A 24,593-nucleotide genomic window follows, 5' to 3' on the forward strand; every position below is an offset into this window, starting at 1 on the left:
GTGAGGGATCTTCTTTGGAAGTCACCACGGCTGACACCTTTTTAGGTTAAGATTTTGCTAAGTAGGGATGTCACTTAGTCTAGTGTAGGGACAGTCTAATCTGAATTTTCTTCCTTTCTGTAAATGACTCATAAGCTACAGCTTGTGTCTATTCTTGCAACTCTGATGATTTTTGAATTGGTTTTGGTGATATTCTTCTGCCGACTAAGAGCATTTAGAAAATGTATGTTTGTATTGATACCAGTATATCTTTTGAACCTTATATTGAGATGTTTGTATCTCCAGTTAACTTTGGCTTTGTAATAAACTTTTAAAACTTATTCGTAGTAGGTGGTTCTTTAGAGTGGTGTAAGTCCTTATTAATTGACCTAGTAGTGGATTGCCTTTTACTCTATGACAGGTATCAACGGTACAGTCGACCTGAGTTGGGATCTAGACTTATAGCCATAGATCAAAAATCCCGCCGTAACAGTTGGTAGCAGACAAGGATGGTTACCTTCTAGAGGAAGGTGATCTAGACTAGGTTAAGATTACCCCAAGGTCCCTAGAGATCGAGAGATGAGCAGCGGAAGAATCGCCTGCCGAAGAAGGTGCTGACGGTGCGAGAGAAAAGCAGCAGGGTCGAACGAGAGTGAGTATAACAAGGGTCATGCGTTGACAGATTGCGGTGTTTTGTGTTGTATCTGTATTGTAATTTTATGCGGAGTTGAATGCCTGTAGTGTGAGTGAGAGAGGGTTGTGAGCACGCGCAACCTGGCTAGGGGAAAATCTTAAGTTCGGGGAAGAGCTTAAGTGGTTCGGGTGTATCGAACATCCAGAGTAGTTGTCGACCAGAGTAAAGGGGGTCATGAGGTACCATTGATCGCCCGCAGGACCGAGATAGGGGGAACGCAAGAGTGAGTGTGTGGGTAACGGACGCAGGTCGAAAGTTACCGTGTGTAAGTAACCTATCAGTTAAGGCAATTGTCTAGACGTACACGGAAAGACATTTCGTCAGTTAAGGTGACAATTACAGTTAGACTGTGGGCGTACAGTCAAGGAAAGTGATCGCTTGGTCGGTAGTAATCATTTTTCAGAGTATGAATGGGACGCATGCATGACCGGGAGACGAGCGGAGAAAGGAGGGGAACTGCTGCGAAGGGGGACGAGTGACGTCAGCGAGAGCCGCGCTGAGATAGGCCGGTTGGTGTGAAGCCGCGCTGTGATAGGCCGGTTGGAGTGACGTCAGCGAGAGCCGCGCTGTGATAGGCCGGTTGGTGTGAAGCTGCGCTGTGATAGGCCGGTTGGTGTGACGTCAGCGAAAAGCCGCGCAGTGATAGGCCAGTTAGCGAGAACCGCGCTGGGATTGGTGGATTGTCATCAGGAAGTAAACGAATGTGGAGAAAATAGAAATTTTGTAGATTTGAACATGAAGTGTTTTAAACATTTGAGAGCGATCTTTAAGAGAAAAAGAAGAGAATCTTATTACGGGGAAGAGGCACCGCCAGAGGGTACACCAGCTCACTATATGGCAACGAATGTTGGGTTGCATACTATACTGTGGCTTGGTACTTGGAGTAAGATTACAGAGGGGAATGAGGAACTGACCTTTCCGAAATACGGAACGTTTAGATTAGAAGTGTTGCATCAGTTGAAAGCAGTTATGTCCTCATTGAGACCTTTGCCTAGGCCAACACAGTTTGAGGCGCTTAATGCGTGGATTAGGGCGGCGCACGACAGGAGTCAGAACAGACGCCAGGAAAGGGTAAGGCGATCAGTAAGGGCAGTGCAAGATGCCAAGTGGGATGCGGAAGCTAAGAAATGGAGAGTACAGACGATTGAGGTGGATAAGTTGTACCCAGTGAGAGAGGTTACAGGAGAAAAGAGACCCATAGAAGAGGATGATGAGAGCGAGTCGGAGGATGGCCTAATAAATAGGTTGTTGATAGATAGACCACCTCCGGACAATAGGGAGATAGAAGGTACTGAGCTCTCAAGGGAAGATAGGGTTGACATAGAAGAGAACAGGCCACTCCCTATAACGGATTGGGTACCTACCAAAGGTGAGGAGACACCTCAACATAGTCCTGTACAGAGAGTAGTCGGAAGGGTTGTGGTGCAGAAGATGCCAGCAACAGAGAGGGTTGAGTCTTATGGATTGCCAGATGCTCTTCAAGTACCCGTTACCATAGGTCCTATAGTGTCGGTTTATCACCCAGAGAAAGGGAGAGAGGAGGAACAGGTACGGCTAGACAGAGAAAGAGTTGAGATGGAAAGAAGGAATAACACGACAAATGCCTGGAGGAAATTGCCAGGACCGATAATGTGGAGCACAGCATTGGATTCAGCAGTGGATCCCGTAGCAGATCAGGGGGGTCAGAGAGGACCGATGGACCTGAGGGGACCACGGCCGAAATCCTATAGAGAGTTGAGGGCTGACTTGAAGGAATGGGATAGGTCCACAGAAGCACAGAGCAACAGGTCAAGAGCAGAAGCTGGATGGGGAAGTCGAGGCAACGGGACATTATCTCACTGCGGGGCTAGCGAAAGCAGTCAGGAGTGGGACGGTAAAAGTCAGGAGAGTAGAGGAGTTATACGTCATACTGACGGTGGAAATGTGCAGGAGCAAAAAGGTAGAAGTGCGGAGTGTGGAGAGACGTCTCGTCTCATTCAAAGTGAGGGAGACCAAAGGACACAAGAGTACAGGGATAGATTTAAGTGCACTCCCCATGCACCTGATTGTAACGTACAGTACTGGAATTGTGGGAACATAGGGAACCGCGAAGGATCTTGCCATGCGTCGAGTGATCAGAGATCACAGGCAAATTGCGAAGGCATGGGGAATAATGGGATGTATTACCATGCACCGAGAGAAACCAGGCTGAATGGGAAATGTGGGACTATGGGAAATAGAGAAGTGTTTCACTATACACCCAGAGAGGATGGAACTGCATGGGACCTGGAGAGATGGGAGCATGGGAGGACTCCCCATAACACGCCTGAGCCCAGACGTAGGACTCAGAGCTGTGATGGGAGAGATGTAAATGGACTCTCTAGAGATAGCATACTGAAAGCTGTGATAAAAGCCAAAAGACTCGATGTGACCAGCTTAAAATCTGACCTGGACGAAATAATTGATGGTGTGTTGCCTTTAGAAAGGATTGACATGTACGAACAAGATGAGCTGCTGTTTACAGCAAAGGATGTTACTCGGAAGGCAAGAGCAACTCATGAGAAACTGTCTGAACTGGCAGACAAGTATATAGTAATTTTGTCCAGAACAAAAGCATTGCAGGGTAACCATAGGTTGCATTATTCAGATCAGGAGCTAGATGAGAGAAGGACGACTGGATTAAAAACACACATAAGGGAACTGATCACAGGAATAAGAGCATGGAGAGATCTGGATAAATGGGAAGAGAGGTGGTCCAAAAAGGGAACTGTCAGGCGGAGCGCGAATGTGATGTCTCCGGAGGGAAGGCTACTGCAGATGGAGGCATTCCCTTTGCGGGAAATAGCGAATGGGAGTTATGTACATGTGCCCTGGAGTAGGGGGGATTTGGCTGCATTCACCAACTCATTTCCGAAGTTAAGGGAAAATCCTGTAGAGTGGTACAAGCAGGTAGAGAGGTTTGTCAAAATTTCAAAAGTATTGTGGATTGATTTGAACACCTTATTTGACATTGTGGTCCCAGGAGACTTGTGGATAGCATGCAAGGTTAGTGTCGAATGGCCAACTGCAGAACCAGAAAGGGATGGACGCACTAATGGACCATCAGAAACAGTAATGGTAAAATATGAAAGGGTGATGACATGGCTGAAGGAGAAGGTGCCACCACAAGATATAGATTGGGTAAAAATAGACCGAACAAGACAGGAACCCAAGGAGACAGTTCATGAGTTTTATGAGCGATTGCTGAAAACGTTCAAACAATACAGTGGGTTAGATGTAATGGATCCCAAGGATATAGGACAGTTTGTATCGAAGTTCGTTTTGGGGTTGAGACCTGATATTTGTTTGATGATTCAGCAACATTTAATTTGTTGGCAAAACAAACCATTGGATGAAATTCTGAGATACGCAAGGTATTGCAGTGATGAAATAGATTCCAAAGCAAAGAAATTAAAAGAGAAACTGATGATGGTGCAGATGCAGTCGGCTGGAAAGGGTGGACAGCAGCAACAGGGAACAGGGACAATGGGACGGAAACCAAATAGTCAGAATAAGGACAGCGAGGAGAACTCGAGACCTAGAATAGACATTGCTACTTTGAAAAAAACGACAAAGTGTCACCAGTGTCACCAGGTGGGACATTGGAAACGCGAGTGTCCCTATAACACTGAAAACGGAGAGCTAGAAGTAGAGGAGGAGGAAGTTCAAGAAGTTCCAGTTCAAAGGGTGACAGTGCCAAAAAGTAAGGTGGTCAAAGGGGGGACTTCGGCTCCACGAGCCCAGTTCCCGCAGCCACCAAAGATTACGACAGGGGGAAAGATCTATAGACAAATGCCTCTTTTTATAGACGAAGAAGAGTGTTACTACGTTGATCCATTGACGGGACGACGTGTAAGTAGAGAGGAGGACTGTACCCTCGGGGCAGTTCTAGAGGTGGATCAAAGAGGCCCGTTTGTTGAGGCAGAAGTGGCAGGGTGTCCTACAACATTCTTAGTAGATACCGGGGCTACTCGATCAACTTTGAGATTGGCAGTGGTTCCAGATCTACCAATGTCGAGGGAAACTATTCAAGTAGTAGGAGTCGCAAATAGGAGAATGACAAACCCTTTGACGGAACCAGTGCTAGTGAGAATAGGAAACCACAACTATGAACATCAGTTTGTAGTATGTGATTCTAGTCCTGTGTGTCTGTTAGGAAGGGACTTATTGTGCAAACTGAACTGCACAATATACTGCACACCTCAGGGAGTAGAGGTACAGACTACAGACGAGGATGCTACCTTTAAAGTTGCAAATTCGAGAGCGTGTGTAGAACTGTATCCTACCCTGACTGTGGGAGACCTTCCACGGGACTTGCGAGATACTGTGTCATCAGAGGTATGGGATTTTACTGGAGAAGAGATAGGATTGATCAAAGGAGTAGAACCAGTGAAGATCATGCTAAAACCAAATGTTGAATATCCAAGAACGCCTCAATACAAATTGACCCCGGAGACGATTGCAGGAATAAAACCCGTAATCGACTCTATGATACAACAGGGAATACTGAAGGAAATCATGGGTAGTCCATGCAACTCCCCGATCATGGGTTTGCAGAAACCTAGTGGGAAATTTAGAATAGTGCAAGATCTTCGAAAGATTAATAACATAGTTGTTTCATGTTGTCCAGTGGTACCGAATCCATCAGTGATATTGTTTCAGATACCATTCCAAGCTGAGTGGTTCACCGTGATAGATCTTTGTCAGGCTTTCTTTTCAATCCCATTGGAGGAAGAGAGCCAGTATCTTTTCGCTTTTAAGCTGGAAGATCGTGTTCTAACATGGTGTCGTATCCCACAAGGGTATACAGAAAGCCCATCAATTTTCAACCAGCTATTGAAGAAAAACCTTGAAAGTCTAGTACTGCCACAGAACTCGGTTCTGGTCCAGTACATAGACGACCTACTTGTTGCGTCAGGAACGGAAGAAGCTTGTAAGATTGATACCATTGCCTTGCTGAACCATTTAGCTGAAAAAGGGCATAAAGTATCTCCGAGCAAATTGCAGTACTGTCTGACAGAAGTACAGTACTTGGGACACCGGATAGAAAAAGGAAAGCGCAAGGTGTCACCAGATAGGATAGAGGCGATAATGAAGATGAACGCGCCTACGACACAGAGAGAAGTCAGGATGTTCCTAGGAATGGTGGGTTATTGCCGACCAGTGGATAGCTAACTTTTCCCTGAAAGCAAAACCCTTACAAAAACTGACGCACAAGGAGGTGAGTGATCCGGTACCATGGGACAAGGATTGTTTGATGTCGTTCCTACAGCTGAGAGAGGACTTGTGCCGTGCTCCAGCTTTGGGGATGCCTGATTACGAAAAACCATTTTCACTTTACTGCTGCGAAAGAGAAGGTTGTGCTTTGTCAGTTTTAGTACAAACCCATGGAAATGCCCGTAGACCAGTTGCATACTTTTCGGCTACTTTAGATCCGGTGGCCGCAGCGTTGCCCGGATGTCTCAAATCCGTTGCTGCAACAGGTGTCATCATTGAAAGGTGTGAAAATATCGTCATGGGACACCAATTAGTGGTGTATGTACCTCATTCTGTAGAACTATTAATGACCAGGACAAAGACACAGCACTTAACCAATAATACGCTCAAGCGCTACGAGCAAGTTATTCTTGCTTGCTACATTGATGCCACTTCCTAATGATATAGAAGGCGAAGAATGTGAAGATCACGATTGCCTTGATGTGACTGAACTATGCACCAAGCCAAGACCAGATATTGTGGATGAGCCGTTGACTGACCCTGACGAAATTTTCTTTGTTGATGGCTCATGTTTAAGAGACGATACTGGTCGGTTGAGAGCAGATTATGCTGTTTGCACCATTACTGGAGTTGTGGAAGCCGCTTGCCTGGAAGGAGTACACTCCGCTCAGGTAGCCGAAATCATTGCATTGACACGTGCCTGTTTAGCAGGTAGCAAAATTAGAGTCACCATTTATACCGATAGCCAATATGGTTTCGGAGTAGTTCATGATTATGGGCAATTGTGGTCTCAGAGAGGTTACATGACCTCCTCTGGTTCACCTATTCGAAATGGGGAATTTGTGCGACTGTTGTTAGAAGCATTACAAGGTCCAGCAGCAATTGCGGTTGTTAAATGTGTAGCCCACACCAAAAATACAGATTTTGTGTCGCAAGGTAATCGATATGCAGACGAAGTTGCCCGCTACTGTGCGGAGCAAGGGTATTCTTTCACGGAAGTGGAAGTAGGTGGGACTCAGGAAAAGACAGAGTTAAACATGATGCTAGAAACAGTCGATACTTGGGATGATTTAAAAGATCTGCAAGAGAAAGCACCTGATACTGAGAAAAAGGCATGGGAAACAGCAGGTTGTGTGAAAAGTGACATGGATTTGTGGGTTTCAGCAGATGGAAGGGCAGTATTACCTGATGAACTAGTGAGTCCAATGGCACGACAGATACATGGTCCAGTACACTTAGGAAGAGATGCCATGCTGAGGTTATTTAGGCAGACTTGGTATAATCCTAGGTTTAGGATTGCAGCAGAAGCAGTGTGTCGGAGATGTGTCACCTGCCAGCAATTGAACGTAGGGAAAAGAACACCCGTTACAATGAGTCACATTGGGAGGTCTGGGGGGCCATTGAACAGAATGCAGTTAGACTTTATTGAGATGCCAAAAAGCAACCGCCTCAGGTATGTTCTGGTGGTTGTATGTATATTTTCCAGATGGGTCGAAGCATACCCTACACGCAGGTGCGACACACTCACAGTAGCAAAGTTGTTGCTTAGAGAGTTGATCCCGCGCTTTGGGGTGCCGACCTCCTTGGAATCAGACAGAGGAACTCATTTCAACAGCGAAGTTGTGAAGATGCTTTGCTCTGCATTGAACATTGATCAGAAGTTGCACTGTAGCTATCGACCAGAGGCTTCAGGTATCGTGGAGCAGATAAACGGAACTCTAAAATCCCGAATAGCCAAAGTATGTTCATCGATGTCCTTAAGCTGGCCTGATGCTCTGCCCTTGGTACTCATGAGTATGCGTAGCACACCAGACAGGAGGACAGGTCTCTCTCCACATGAGGTTTTAATGGGGAGGGCAATGAGACTTCCGTCTGTTCCAACTACAGCTTTGTTGAATATTACAGATGACCTGATCTTGGATTATTGCAAGGGACTTTCTGATGTCATTCATTCTGTGTCTCTTCAGGTGCAGGCTGCTGAAGTTCCACTCTTCAAGAGACCTGTGTCACGACTTGTGCCCTGGAGACTGGGTGCTTATTAAAAAGCACGTGCGGAAGAACTGCCTAGATGTGCGTTGGAAGGGGCCCTACCAAATAATCCTGACAACGAATACTGCTGTAAAGTGTGGAGGGCTGTCAAACTGGATTCATGCTTCTCATACTCGAAGAGTTCCAGCACCCTTAGAAGAAACAGCTCCTCTCACGGATGAAAATCCAGCTGTGGATGGCGAACCACTAGAGGGGATCAGTCAAGCTGTGGGGGTGTCGGAAGAAGTTGGGAGTGCTACAGATCCAGAAGAAGAAAGACAGGACGACAGTGAAACTGAAGTTGCCACCGAAGGAGAAAGTTGTTGTGAATACGGCTCAGACACAGATCAAGACAAGAGTGATCAAGAACCGAGTGTGAGGACAAGAAATAGGAGAACAAGGCGTGGAGAAGCTGGTTGGCCTGAAAGAAAGACGAGGCCGAGCTTGAAGCCAACTCCAGAGAGAACTCTTGCTCCTATATCTGAAGACTCGGATCTGGACGAAGGTGCACAAGGACAGGAACAGGAAGGTCCGAGAAGATCGAGGAGGGTGCGAGTGCCCTGCAGAAGATACGCTACTCCTGAGTGGACCTACCTAGCTACAGATGTCCAGTGCACGGAGATCTGGGAGGGTGAGGGAAGTGACATTGATCAGTACTGACCCAATCATAACAGTGGAAATAGTGTTGGTGATACCCGGAGTGGAGGTCGAAGGGTTGCTGACACTCACTATCCCCAATCCTCCTTATCTGAGCGGGATAAGAGACATGGTTTTAAATAGAATAGAATTTCCGACTTTTTGTTCAACAAGGCCAACGCATGAGGAGATCACTCTTCGTTTGGAAATATTAGAATACGTGATAAGAGCCGCTGGAACACGTCTGATTCCAGATTGTTAAAGACTTTGTAAATAAACAGATTGAAAGCTGACCTAGCGCCAAGTGGAAGAAGAAGAAATTTAGGGGCTTCCTATTTAGTGGACGGAGAAGGGCTAGGGTTGTCTTTTGCTTTAGAACTTAAAAACTGATCTTGCTGAAGGGATTATCAGCTTCCAGATGTGGTTCGGAGAGACTGAATAAGCAAAGAAAAGAGACTTTGTGTTGTGAAAGAAAATCAGAACTACATTGTCTTGAGAACATGGAGGCTGGCAACCCAAACCGCAGGACAAAATGCATAGTAGGCACACTTTTAGTGGGAGTAATTTTTCTTATAGTTTTAGTAGTTACCATATCATATGTAGTGGGACATGAAAATGAAGAAAAGGCTACAAAGAAAGCAAAAATTGTATCGACACAGAAACCTAATACTGCTGGTAAAAAGGGGGACAATACAGAGAAAGATAAAGCTTTACTAGCAGCAGAGACTCGTAGGTTGCATGTGGATGAATCACAGGGAAATTTCAAATCAAATGCATATGCTAAGTTGCTTTATGAATATATTGATGCTATGGAGGCTAAAGATTGTTATGTCTGCATGCAATTGCCAGCCTCTGTAGACGAAGGTATTAGATATCATCATCTTCCATTGACTTATGGAATCACATGTAGTTTGTTGCTCAGTATATTTTATGAACGTGATGGTTTTGAATATTATTTTTCAAATTTTGATGCTGTTTTACCAGAAGTTCCAAATTACAAGCATATGAACAAGTGGGATTATTATAAGAGTGAAGATAGACTAAAGAAATTTTTCATTCCTTGGAAAACGTTAGATACTTCACATGCCCGAAGAAATAATTTGACTTGTAAAGTGTCAGAAATTGAGAAAAGGTTTATAGGGCAGGTGGATGATCGGTACAGGAGACAGAAGATCTTAAAAGCTTCAGGCCAATGGAAAACAGATTGGACAGAGGAAGAAAGATCACACCAAAGAAAGGGTAGTAATGGTCCAATAGCTTTAGATCGAGAGAAGAAAGGGAAACTGTGTATATATAGGGGTAAAACCTATGATGAAAATGTGTTTGTGGGAGAAGTAAATTGTGAACATGCTTTCCAATTAGAGTATTATACAAAAGATTTTTTTAAGGGAATGCAGGTGATCCCGAATGTATATTTTGTTTGTGGAAGAAATGCATACGTGAAACTACCGGATAATTGGTATGGATCATGTTATTTAGCAATTGTCTTCCCCAAAATATACCATGCTAAGGATCTAGAAATTATAGAGGGAAGAACTCAAACTAGAGGAAGAAGGGATGTAAGCGATGAGGAGGTAGTTGGAGACGTATTTGGTGCTATGTTTCCTCTTTTAGGGATAGCACTGAATGATGTCAAGATCAGAAGATTGGCAACAGTTGTAGATAGGTTGTCCGCCAGTACTGCTAGATCATTAATGCTGGTGGAGGGAGAGATGCAGTCGATAAGGGCAATGGTTCTTCATAACCGACTTGCTCTAGACGTTCTGTTAGCCAAAGAGGGAGGAGTCTGTAAGGCTTTGAAGGATCAGGAATGTTGTACTTACATTCCAGACAATTCAAAACCTCTAGAAAAGTATATACGGAACATCACTGAAATTCATCATGAGATTGAGGACTTGACACAGGTAAATGTGTGGGAAAAAGTAGGTCATGGAATGGGTAAAGTTGGAGGTTGTTTTGCCAACCTAGGAAAGGGTTTCATTTGGTACATACTGAAACCTAACATCATAATAGTGGTTTGTGTAATCACCCTGTGGGGATTGGTGAGGCTGTACCAATGGTATAGATCAAATAGGTTGCAGAGATCCATGAGAGAGCAGGAAAGGAGATTAGCTGCGATGCAGGATAATCAGTACAGGAGTCTGAGGGCTCTAGAGATGATGAAACGAGAGAGTACCACAACGAGTTCAGTTTGATTTAGTTCATACCTCAGGGATGGTGTTGTGATGGTGATGACTACTAAAAGTCATCAAAGGGGGGAACTGAGAGAGCGCAAATCGAGAAAAAATTAGAAGTGCACCATATTTACAAGCACGTTGCATTAGTTTAGTAAAGATTACATAAGAGTGTCGAATTTATAGAGTGAAAATACATAAGAGTGTTTAATAAAATAGAATGCATATATCTGTGTGAAAAGCTAATATAGAAGTGTAGAGATGTTATAATGATGTTGAAATACCCTGTTATGTGGCTGTTGTAGAGGAGAATGTAACGTTGCTAAACGTAGAAATGTGTAGGCCACATGGCAGTTCACAGAGAAATGAAAGGTGTTGTTATACTTTCACTTGAGATGGATTTTAATGTTGTTATAATTCAAAGTATTATTGATAATAGAACTGAAATATGTGTTTTATAGAAGTGTTTCATATAACCATTGTGTGTAATAAGTTAGAATACTATTTAGGCTAAGAAATTAAAGGTTTACAGAGTGCACAGGCCCGTTTCATGTAATTCTAATAGGCCTGAATAGAGAAGTTCATTTCTTTTGATCTGCATGTGCTAGTTAGAAGAATGTCATGTTAAGTTTAAATTGCGGAGCCTGCTTGATGGTTTACGACTTAGAAGATATGGTGGAGGCCGGAATTTGGGGCCCACTGCACAAGTGTCTGTTTGCAGGTGCGAGGAGGTTCCAATCAAGAGAAGTGATGAATGGGGTTTTGTTCAGGGCGCCAGGCACAGGCCTGGAGGAGGCTTCAGGAATTTCCTGGGGGGTACCGTCTTGCCGGAGAAGAGCCTGAGAAGCAAGGTCAACGCTAACGATGGGCCCAGAGGAGTATCAGCATGGAAAATGCCAGAACTGACACCACGTGAGGGGCGTCTCTAAAGGGCGTTTCTATTGTGAATGTGATTTTTGTATTAGGGACAGCACCCCTGGGTGGAGTTAGGGCAGATGGTCTGAGGAACCTAAGAGAGCGGATGGGTAGGCAGATAGGTTAACTGCGAGACACCGATTTACAACGAAGACTAAGGGAAGTGAGTGATCTTCTTTGGAAGTCACCACGGCTGACACCTTTTTAGGTTAAGATTTTGCTAAGTAGGGATGTCACTTAGTCTAGTGTAGGGACAGTCTAATCTGAATTTTCTTCCTTTCTGTAAATGACTCATAAGCTACAGCTTGTGTCTATTCTTGCAACTCTGATGATTTTTGAATTGGTTTTGGTGATATTCTTCTGCCGACTAAGAGCATTTAGAAAATTTATGTTTGTATTGATACCAGTATATCTTTTGAACCTTATATTGAGATGTTTGTATCTCCAGTTAACTTTGGCTTTGTAATAAACTTTTAAAACTTATTCGTAGTAGGTGGTTCTTTAGAGTGGTGTAAGTCCTTATTAATTGACCTAGTAGTGGATTGCCTTTTACTCTATGACAGGTATCAACGGTACAGTCGACCTGAGTTGGGATCTAGACTTATAGCCATAGATCAAAAATCCCGCCGTAACAGTATTCACAAAGGGTATTTAGGAGTAGTAAAGTTAGGATTCTGAACTTTACTACTCCTAAATGCCCATTGTGAATACCGAAAGTCATAAAGTTAGGATTTTGTCTCAGTTAAACTTACGTTTTGGTCTTAAAATCCTAACTTTACGACTTTCACAAAGGGCATTTAGGAGTAGTAAAGTTAGGGGCCCGAATCACAAAAGTAATCTGAGACATAATCCTAACTTTATGACTTTTGGTATTCACAAAGGGCATTTAGGAGTAGTAAAGTTAGGATTCCTAACTTTACTACTACTAATTGCCCTTTGTGAAAACCGAAAGTCAAAAAGTTAGGATTTTGCCTCAGATTACTTTTGTGAATCTGGCCCTACAAAACTACTTATTATGGTGCAGATGATGTTTCCTCATGACTACTTCAAACTCTACATTTTAGAACAGGATGCCCCCACAACAGATTTATTGGCAGCAGCAAAGAACGATGCTACTGTTTCTATTACAAGTCTGAGACCGAGTTGAACTTGTTTTTGTTTTATTTACCAAGTGCAAATATTCAAACCTAATCACGCAATTGAGTGCTGGGGCCATATCATGCTCTTGTTTAGTGCAGATGGGTGCTGTGCATTTGCTTTTCCTGTAACTGCCCTGTCTATAGCGCATATATTAACTCAGAAAATATCAGAATGAGTGAATGAGTTGCAAACACCATTGCTCGGAAGGATTGTGAGGCAATTGCTGCTCTTTCTTTTTAAACCCCCCTCTCAGAAATGTTATGAATTACTGTATGCACTGTAGACTGACTCATGATTCCACCCTTGCCACCACACTATATCAGGTGCATGTATGCCCATGCAAGGCACAGCTGTACCTCTAGTTTGTTGTCAAAGCACTGTCTAAAGCACATACATCTAGCCCTGAATTTCTCCAAGACAGTGAAAGAGGGGGAGAAAGAACTGGCGGATAGAAAAGCTCAGAAACACTGAACACTTGTTACCTCTCCATGTTTCTAAGTAGAGCTCTTTACACAGCTGTGCCCTGGAAGAATTCACACCTTCAGCATTCAGTCCCTGGTTACACATTCAGGATAAAGTCCCTGGTGTCTATTCAATCTGGTAGAAAATAATCTGCATTCTGATTGGGGGGAATTACCCCAATGGGCATTGTGCATGGTTTTGGTAAGGCAATGAGAAGACCATGCTTACAATTTAAGGCTCTTTGTAAGGATGAGTCATATCACGAGCAGAAATTACGAAATGGCCTATGAGTGATATTTTTCCTTTTACTGTAATTACAAAAGTGTATTTACATTTGTTCCTTAAGATAAACTATATGTGACCAAATAAAGAAAGGATGAATGAATAGGAATTAGAAAATACCGCAAGAGCTCATACTAAGAAGTCTCCGCAAAGAAAGGTGGCTCGCACCTGGTTTCTATTTTTTTAAATTATTTTTATATTCTGTGACAATTATAACAGCACAGTACAGACAATATGTTCAATGACCTTTCACATCCACAGTATTTTCCAATACAGTTTGCTTTCTCATGCCTGTAAGAGACCAGAACAAGCATAACCATGGAGGACCAATGGAGTTTGGGATCCGATCCAGCTTCTTCGCTCTTATGAGAATATTTCCACCATTTATACCAGATATTGGCATACTTTCTAGGATACCGTCTCACTCTACACACCAGTACTTCTGTTCAGTCACAAATCGCATGCTTCTCACCCATTTAGTCACCATGCCCCCCTTCAGCAAACCAGTATTTTTCAGTACTTCTTTTGAAGATTAAAAAGCCTAGTCCAACCTAGGTACTAACTTAGAGTGGTCCTCCCATTTATCCATCAGTCCACGAACCATCAAATTGGGGTCCAAGTTTAGCCTTCTGCCCATCTCTCTCAATATTTATGCTATCTTTTGCCCTTATATTTCACTTTGCATTGTCGAATTGTGTGGAAATAAATGCCATTGAAGACTCTAGGGGGCATATTATCAAGGCGGGCGATGTGAGATTATCGCCGCTTTTGCGGCTGTTTTCGGTCAAAAAGCGGTGATAATTTTATCGCCCTAGTAGCAATCTGTCACTAACAGCAGTTAGCGACAGCTTGTAGGCAATAGCAACCGGTTTGGGGCCCGCTTTGCATGTCAGCGATATTTATCGCTAATGACATGCAAAGTGGGCATACCCATACTGTTAGCGACTGAAAGTAGCCGCTAACATCGCTATCGCCTATTATCAACGCAGGCGTAGTGATGAAAAAATTTGCGCTAACCTCGAATATCACCTGCTCTGACCACTTCTTAACCTGTATATCCAATGGGAGGTGGATATTCAGGTTAAGACACTATTGGCGTTAATGCCTGAATATCGCTGGATTCCCAGCGATATTCACGCATTTCGCCGCTATCGCCAGCTATATTATCGCTTTACAGATAAACATTGCTAATAGCACGTTATCTCAGCGATAAAATCCGGTGATGCGCGGCGATAAAAAGAATATCGGTAAGCTCATTTAGCGATTAATATCGTGTTGTTGATAATATGCCCCTACATCTCATGTATTGAGGATAGTGTACTCAACCCATCTTCGAGAGTCAGGATGGTTTGTAGTAGAATCTATGAAAGTACTTAGAGTGGAAAGGGCATAGTCGAGAGCATATCCCCTAGGACATCGTAGTCATCTTAGCCTCTGTCCAAAAATCATCATCCAAAGTGCCCACATTACTTTTTTACTTAGATTTTAGATCGACTAGGGCATCTGGGGAGTTGTTTACAATGAATGGTACATTTTGGATATGTCCTTATTCCCCAAACGTTCAGAGAGCGTCACCACTGAAATTGATTACTCGCCTCCACACCCACATGCAAAAGATCTCACAATTTCTCTTTCAAGAACCCGAGAGGCCTGGAACTTGGATCTTAATTCTCATCTATCAGATGAGCAATGGACTTTCTGTTGTGGTCAACTAGAAATGCTGTCCCCCAACTATCGGTTGAGCCTAATACATGTAAAATATAAACACCTCTAGTATCGTACACCATTACAATTATTCAGAATGGGAGTATCTTGTGACCTCCGTTGTTTGCAATGCCACAAACCTCAGGCTATGTTTCTCCATCTAGCATGGAGTTGCCCTGGAGTGGCAGACATTTTGGAAGAGCTTTACATCACAATAGATGACATCACTGTTTTGCCACCCCCACAAAACCCCATGGCAAAATGCAGAGTTGCTATGCACTACATACTACATATTGGGAACTTATACCATTACGATCAAGCCCAAAAGATATATGGGTACCCTTCACTACTTTTCTTCGACAGAGAAATGTTGATTCAGAAGGACATATAGGGATCTCGCCATCAACCTAGATCATTTACTCTGTATTGATATGGGGGTTTTCTCTGTGGGCGAAAATAGGCATTGAGTTTTTGGGCAATGTGTGGAGGGATCAGTCATTGATAGGGTTTGAGGTCCTTTGACAGAAATATGAGATGGCAGAGATTGAGCACTAACAATATCTTCAACTGGGAAATCTGCTGCGGGTGCATGTTCTTGACGACAACGACTTGCAAGATGCGATGCCTCTAGAGGACTGTCTGCTCACAGAAGCCATACTCGAAAAAGGTATCACCACCATTCACCAGAAGATAATCAACAAGTTCCCCAACTTTCTGGGAGGCTGGAGACATGCCTGGACCGATGACTTCAACAACCTTGATGAAGATGATTAGGGCCACGCAAAATAGCTATTCAAGCCAGTTTTAGGTTGGTCCAGCTTAAGATCCTAGAGAGGACATATTATTCACAGACCATCATACATAAAATTGGGAAAATTGATTCACCATTATGTACAAGAGGCTGTGTACAGGAGGCTACCTTCTTACATATCCTATGGGACTGTCTGGAGATTCAGGGGTTTTAGCAGCACGTGGTGGGGGTGATGTCCTGGGTCCAATCACTGCAGGTGCCCCTTGATGCTAAATGGTTGCTACTAATAGTAGAAGGGGATGAAAACTGTCTCAGACTCCAGAAAATATGGCTGGTAATGGTGGCCGGCATCACAAAACGCAATATTGCAAGGCGCACCAACTCCAAGTGTTCTATATTGGAAGTCAGACCTTGACTGGTGTCAGAGGGCAGAGGAGGTAATATATCAGATATGTGGTTGCACTAGAAAATGGACAGCATATGGGGGGCATGGAGAGACTTCGGGGTAGATTGACTGGAATCCTGCTTGAAGAGACTAACTGAGGCTAAGTGATTATATTGTGATATGCATGCTATCCGATTTGTGTACCAAACTATTACAGACCAAGGCTCAATGATGTATTGAACCCAATGGTGATTGCTCTAATGAGGAGTGTGTCAGTGCCATTTCATACTATATGTATAACTTTGGTTTTCTATGTCCTGCCCTGTAAGATGAGGATTTCAGGGGGAATACAACTCTGTATAGATGTGGACTCAATGATGTGTCATATACTTGAGCTGTAGGTTATGTAACCAGCAGTTGTCTTAATTGCTCTGCTTTGGTTCCTGTCTGTTAAAAGGCCCAACTATAATACTTCTGTGGGTATTCCTTATATTTACTACATATGCTGTAAGAAGAGCCTTCTCCAATCATATTTTAAAGCTACATGCCTAAATACGCTATACTGTATTTTTACCTCAAATGCCAATAAATAAAAAAATTGAAAAAATTCTTGTACCAAAATACTTTGAATCTCAAAGTCTAGTGTTAGAGCAGCAACTGTCAATAAAGTATTACATGATGTTAGTGGTCTTAGAATTTCCAAAAAAACTCATCTTGGCACATCTATTAGTTCCGCCACATACAGTAAGGTGGGAGGGATGTTAGCCTGGTATACAGTGAAAAGATAGGAACAATGTCTCTTACCTACAGCATTGTAAAATACACCTAAACCCTTGGCCTGAGACTGTGCTTTACCCACATTGTTTGAGATGTGATCTGAATCACTGATGGAACTAAACATTATTTTTCCTAGTAAGCAATATGATCTATCCCAGTCCAGTTTTTGAGGGCCCAGACACCTTGAAAAGTTAAAACTTTTGCATGCTTTTCCCCTAAAGCATAACATTTGATGTTTTAATCTTCAAGTAATGTAGGCCCACATATTGTTGGAATTCCACCACCTGGCAATTCAAGCCTTTTGGGGTAAGATCAAGAATTACAATTTTATCTGCATAAAGCAGACAAGTTAGAGAGGTCAGGAGCAGCCTCCAATACTTGTTTGAAAACTGTAACCATTCGATATGAAGCAGGGAAGATCATGTATGTATAATAAAATACATACAAATAATAACAAATAAAGGAGCAAGCAAACATCCCTGCCCAGACCGTTTTTTGTCAAGAAATCCATGGATAGACCCCGATCTCCACCCAGCAGCACTTTACATTAGGTTAAAGAGCACAGGGATATAATTAATTGCAGTAGGGTTGCTGGAATTCTGAGATTAAGTAACCTTTCCCACATGGTAAGATAATCAACCTTATCCAAGGCTGTGGAGAAGTCAATAAAAGAGCCTTATACTGAGGAAACCCTGATGAATTAATCAGGTCAGAAGTTACAACCACCTGGGGTACGCTACAAGCCTTCAAGTAACAGTAGATAACCAACCCTTTGTTTGCATTCTATAACAGGATTTATTTTAAAGCAGCTCAAGTTCCTTAAAGGTGGTGGTGCTGCTTTAAAACGTATATGTTTCCCTTTTGGGCAAATATGAGGAAAGGCATTCAGTTGGCCCTTGAACGTCTGCAGCATGATTCATCTTCCTTTGAGGAATTATTAACAGTTGAATTATTTGCAATCGTAAATTTCAGATGCAAAACCTTGATCATACCATGCTAAATTGCAATTTGGACAGACAACTCCTTTCACACCACTACAAATTTGCAATTTAGAATGTATCGCACACCAATTTTACAAGTCAGGAAAATAATCCTGACTAATATAGTGGGTTTTGTACATTGCAAAGAGCCTTTTTGTGGACACAAACCCTATGGTTTTATGAATCTTGTGATTTATATTTGCAAAATTATTGTGTGGCCACTACTTTCACAGTGCAATGAATGTATATATCACCTATTTTCAGTCACAAAGTGTATGTTGAAAGAGGTAGAAACATAGGGAGCTGTTCCTTCTGAAACATGAATTGCAGGTCATTCTGCAGTAAAATGGGCTACACAAAAGAGCTACCCAATGTAATTTCATGTTCTGTGTTCTGCAAGGTCTGTGCTGCTTGTCATAGGCAGTAGAAGTACAGTGTGTGCTGCAGCATCCCCAAAATAACCATGCTAGAGCCCAGAAGACAAAGGAGCAATAAAGATGTCCTTAAGTTTTGCTTTTATCTTGTTACATTTGCTGCACATTCAAAGACAGTTCAAATGTCAGGCTATGTCCTCTGACAAATTGCTGCTTAGTCTCTTAACATCCAGACTGGTGTTCACTTTTCTGACTGCAAATTGAGAGGATTTTTTAAAGTGAACTATGTAATAATCTTGTTGGGGTCCCGGAAGTGTGAAAGGAAAGGTTGTATGACATCATTTTTTTAAAAACAAAATTTAGATACCTATAACTGAAATGTACTAATGTTTCAAAACAGATCAGTAATGAGGAAAGTACAAATGAAGCACATATTTTATAATTCTGAAGTGTGATGGAAACAAATTTTAATCGGATCAATACAAATCAAGACACTTTACTTGGTGATGTTGAAATGAGAAATATTTGAAGAACTAGCAGTCTGAGGTTTTTCACCCAACATGGTAGATTTATAGTCCGACTGCCATATTAGGATGACGGCAGTCAAAATTAAAACTATGGGGGATTCCGACGTGGTTCCTGGGTGTCAGACATACTGCATAATCCCTCAATGACGGCTGCTCTGCCATCAGGATTATGATGTTGCTTTCTGACAGCCGTTCCATGTAGGCCTTTCCGACATGGAAAAACTGTTGGATGGTGATATTAGGGACCCGTATATTGGCTCATCTGGTCCGTTCCAGCACTTATGCAAGTGATGGCCTCTCTTATGCTGCTTTGGGTGTAGGCTGATTCTCCTTCACTGCTCTCCTCTTGCCTGCTTGCTGCCTTTCCAGGACCCTGTGCCAGCAGCAGTTAAAACTGGTAGTTTCTACAGTCTGACAACCCCTCTGCTTAGCAGACAAATGATCATGCCCGAGGGTTCCTGCTCGCCTGTTGTTACACACTGTGGCTTGGGTCCATGCTCTCTGGCTGCTGCACCCTGCTTCTTTCGTTTGCAGCCCTGTCTTGCTGCACGCTGTCTGCTCATTTTTATTATTGTCGGTGCCTTCTCCTGTGCTGTGCATGCACCTCGGCCGATCTATATCAGGTGAGTCTTGTATATGTATAACGGGGGCAGGTTATAAATATCTTGACCCTCTAGACCTACTTTATTATTTTTTGTTGAAAAAACAGAGAAATGTGCGCAGGGTGCATGGATCCGCCGAAAAAAAAAAACGAAGCGCGGGCTCCTGTGCTTTTTTACAAATTAGCTACCTTGGGGGGGGGGGGCAAATCCCGGGGTCTAAAATATTAAATTTGATGGTGGTCCAGAGGGGCCCTGTAGCCCGGGGACCGCCATCCCTCGGTGTTACAAAATAAACAGGTGGGGGGGGCTCAAAGGTACTCCCCTAGTAAAATACTTGGGTGGGGGGGCTTAAAGGCCCCCTCCAGTCCCGGGTACCGCTACTCTTTGGGGCTTTCAAAAAAATGGGTGGGTGAGCTCAAAGGTCCCTTTAAGCTCCGGGGATCACCACTGTCAGGGGCTTTTTAAATTGTGGGAGGGGGTCGCGTGGCCCCCATTCTGGAGTAGTCGAGGGCCCTGGGGAATACCACTCCCCAGGATCGGCTCCTGCTGTGTCTCGGGGTGCCTACCCCCAGGACACTGCTGTTTGGTATGGCAGAGCGGGAGTCGAGGTTCCCGCTCTGTCATCGCAAACTTGAGGGCATATTAACAAGGGCTATTTCACCGTATTTTTTTTAAAAAAAGGCAAAAATGCGGTGAAAATTATATCGCCCTGTTTACTGTTTAGACGTATATACAAGGTTTGGGACCGTGGGTGGAGCCCCAATGTCTCTATGGTCCTAGCCATCTCCCCGCGTCCTTCTGAAGCCGCCATTACTTTTCCACATGGGGACCTGCTAATATGCAGCACCCCGTGGGGAAAAGCAATCTGCTTTGCATTTTGAAAAAGTGAGCAGGTTTCCCTGTTCTCTCTTTCAAAATCCAAACCAAGGGGCATATTAGCAAGGACCTCGTTAAAATTATCGCAGTTTTAGCAGCAGGAAACTGCAGCTAAAACGACGATAATGGGCTTGCTAATATGCGTTATAGAATTCTAATAGAATCCCAGGTTAGATGTCCTGCACATCTAACCTGGGCTTCTATTGGAATTCTATGGCAGGGCGGGAGCTTCGGCTCACACCCTGCCATGGCAAACATCAGTGTAAAAAAAATCTTCCGGTAAGACAACAAAGGATTTTCAAGTCCATTATCGCCATTTTAGCGGTAGTTTACTGCCGCTAAAGCGGAGATAATTTTAACGCTGTCCTTGTAAATATGCCCCTACGTTTTGGAATGTCAACAATCCCATCTCCCATTTAAGTAGCCACAAAGTATTTAGTGAAGTGCACACTGTGAAACAAGAAGCAGAAGTGTCTGATTGGGATCGATCAAGAATTGCGCATTGTTGAGTACAGAGTAGGCAAATTGTACATGGGGTTTTGTAACGCCAGTGGCTATTGCTCACGCCCTCTCTTGAGGTTAATTCGAAGAGTTGTGTACTTCTTTTGTTCCTAATGTACACAGTGTTCTGTCGTCTCTGTTTGCTTTCTCCTCTGTCATTTAGAGGACTTTGGGTAAATATGACGGTTTCTGTACAGCCAGCAACTTTGAATCCTACCCCCAAACTGCTTACTGCCTGTTACCTTAGTAACAGTTCATGAAACACTTAATTGAGCACACAGGTCACAAGTTCAGTACACAATGTTGCTAATCCAAACAGCAAGTGTGCTTGACTTTTAAAATGTTTCCATAGGAACCGTTAATCGCAGCTACAGACTCTGGTAAAGAGCTGGTAAAGACTTATTCCCGGTATTACACTTCTAGTTATAAACATCATTCTTTTCTTAGTAAAACTTTGAGCCCCGTCAGTTATTCTTTTACAAATTAAGGGGTATAATTTTAACGGCTTCCTTGTAAATATGCCCCCAAGTACTGTATTAATGTCACATGTGAATTGGGCGCGGAAGGGTACAGAGACATTTTGTAGTCTAGGAGACAGCCACCTTCCCAAGAATTATTTACTAATTGTTCGAGGAGTTCGAGGCAATTTAAGTCCAGGAATTGTCATACTCAGGATCTTCATTTTAATAAGCAGTATGTGCCTCGGCAGTCTCTGAAGCCTCGGTGGTGCTAGGCAGTACTTTATTTGTTTTGTAATCACACGGACAGTACTTATGGTGTTATAAAGTGATACACTCATAGAACTCTTGTAGTTGTATAATTACTCAGGATTTATGTGCCTAAGAGTTACTTACATTATTTTTTGTAGGTGTACTGTAATGTTAAATAGTTTTGATTTTAAAATCTTCTCTAAGCAGATGATTATCACACTAAATAATAGTCAAATGTTGTCAGAAAAAGAAGACGTATACACTCAGTTATTTACTTATTTTATTATTATCCTTTATTAAAAATAAATAAATAAATAGAAACGTAACTTTAATAGAACAGTATAATGAACAAAACGTGAGATGGACTCCAGTGGTAGCAGCATAGGTAACCTGCGAAACAAAAATTAAACATAATTATGTGTGCTATGTCGAAGAGGTAAAAAAAGCTAGTTCAAATTAAAAGATCATAGTGAAAATGGAAGTGAGGGTAGTGGGTGAAAGTGAGAAGGGGAGGGAGAGTTAAAAGTAGAGAGGCAGGAGGAGATAGAGCGTCAGCTTATTGCACTCAGTCTTTAGTGTTTACTGTTCGTCATTCGTTTGTCTAGGACGCAGGGATCTGCGAGATAGAGTATGGTTTAAGAAGTCCTTAAAATTAAATACATGAAGCCAGTGATCACCGTTGTTTGATAATATACTCCTACATTATTACTTACTGGAAAATCTCTTGAATGCACCTGTGCACCCAGAGTGTTGCACCCCAGTCCCTACCCTGAAATATGCTCAATTATAGGTCTTGCACACTGAGGCTTCACAGCTCACCTGCCACCACTGGTTTGTCCCACGACATGTTGCTGCAAGCTCCGAGTCCGGGATACATTTGAAAGGAAGAGCAGGTCTCCACAATGGAACGGTGTCTTGATACTGCCATAGAAGGTGTTAGAATGCTCAGGCCATCATTGCAGGAGAGAGTTCCCACTCAGCCCCTTTCAGCCAATCAATTAATCGATGTAAAGAGAGAAGTAATTTAATAGTGGAAACGTTTGAAGGTAAATGAATGTTTATTTTATGCTTGGTAGAAAATAGGAGTTGAGTGCATCCTTCGTTTTTGAAGTACGATTAATCATTAGTGATAATCGTGGTTCAAAGAGGAGTTGGAATGCACGAGAAAACACAAGGTTAAATTATAATATATCATGCTAATGATAATATACATAGCAATAGAACGTATGATAGAAGCTTAATGTTCGCGTGTAATGCAGTGGCGGGAGCCTGTGTGCATGTACACTCAGTAAGGAAGTATCTCAAGTGTCCTAAAAGCTAACTTCACGTGTCTGTAGAGCAGCGCTTGTTGCTGGCTGAGGTCTATAGTATGGTCTAGTAGGTCCTTAAAATTAAATCGATGTGATTGAATGAGGTGAAAGATTACATCATTACGGAAGGCAAGATCGCTTTTTCTCACATGCACACTCAAGGTAGTGCACCCCACTCCACCCGCAGAATCACCCTCAAGAGGAATCGGTAGGGCAGCGCTGCTCGTAGGCTTAGGCCTATCTTATGGTATAAATGGTATTTAAAATGAGACAGAGATGTGACTGAATGAGGTCAAAGATCGCACGTTAACATTACATTTGGCACTATTGCTTATTCGCACGTGTGCAGTGTGCCTGATGCATCCCACCCCTCTCGTGGGTCCACGTTGAAGAGGTGTCTATAGGGAAGTGCCAGCTGGCTCAGATCTACAGTATGGTCCAGCAGTTCTTTAAAATGATTCAGAGATGAGACAGAATGAGGTGTGAGATCAGGTCATTATGCAGGACAATATCATTTGTTCGCACCGCGTTTAATTGAAGGCATTGTGCACCTAGGCCGCTCTGCTTACCTTTTACAAACACTGAATCTAGCAGAGGTTACAAATTGAATTCTGCTTTGGATCTGTACTGCAGGCAGTGTTAAATTCAGCCTTGATTTATTTATCTGCAGTGTGGACAGCAGGGTACATAACTTGAAAAGAGAAAGAGAAACATTGTGAGAGAGAGGAAGAGAGAGAAAGAAAGACATTGAAAGTGTGAGAGAGAGAAAGTAATAGATGGAGCAGGAGAAGTACTGTTGATACTGGAGAAAATCTTCGCAGCTCACCTTTTTGCCATCGGTATGTGTCCAACCGCGTGCTGGGTTATTGTGTACCCTCAAGTTTAGTGATCTGAAAGATTGTATACAATTAGTAATTGCAGAGTACATACAACTGCACACGTATATTTCTGCATTACGACTTTGCACACCCAGGCTACTGTATTACTTCCACTGCAAGGAGGTGTCTGTGTGCTCTTTTCCTCCCAGGGTGCTATACCCCATGCACTCCCACTGCATAGCTGTGACTTTTCATTACTGCGCACCCAGACTGCTGCACCCCATCCACTCCCAGTGTCCGGAGGTGAATGCCTGTTCCTGCGCACCCAGACTGTTGCAACCTATCCACTCCCACTGCCTGGAGGTGATTGTACATTCCTATGCACTCAAGTTGCTGCACAGTATCGACTCTTCCCTCCCACAGGTGACTTCTCGTTGCTTCAAAAACAAGCTTCTCTGCTGATCTTGTGCCACCTGCGTGTTTCAAAGAGAGTCCACCATGTGTCCAAGCAAACTTCTTAGGCGTTGTTACGATGGCCACGCATCATCGCAGATTCCTCAAATGTTGAGCTTTGGAGGTGTTGGGGGGACGCCAATTTGTGAAACACAACCTGTTAGATAAAAAGGAAGATACGATTGTGCATCATTTGTTCATCAAAGGAGAGAGGAAGAGAGAGAGTGACTCTGAAAAGAATATTTGCAGCTCACCTGTCTGTCACCGGTGTGTCTTCCAC

The sequence above is a fragment of the Lissotriton helveticus genome, chromosome 6 (genome assembly GCF_964261635.1).
Source record: "Lissotriton helveticus chromosome 6, aLisHel1.1, whole genome shotgun sequence".
NCBI classification, from domain to species: domain Eukaryota; kingdom Metazoa; phylum Chordata; class Amphibia; order Caudata; family Salamandridae; genus Lissotriton; species Lissotriton helveticus.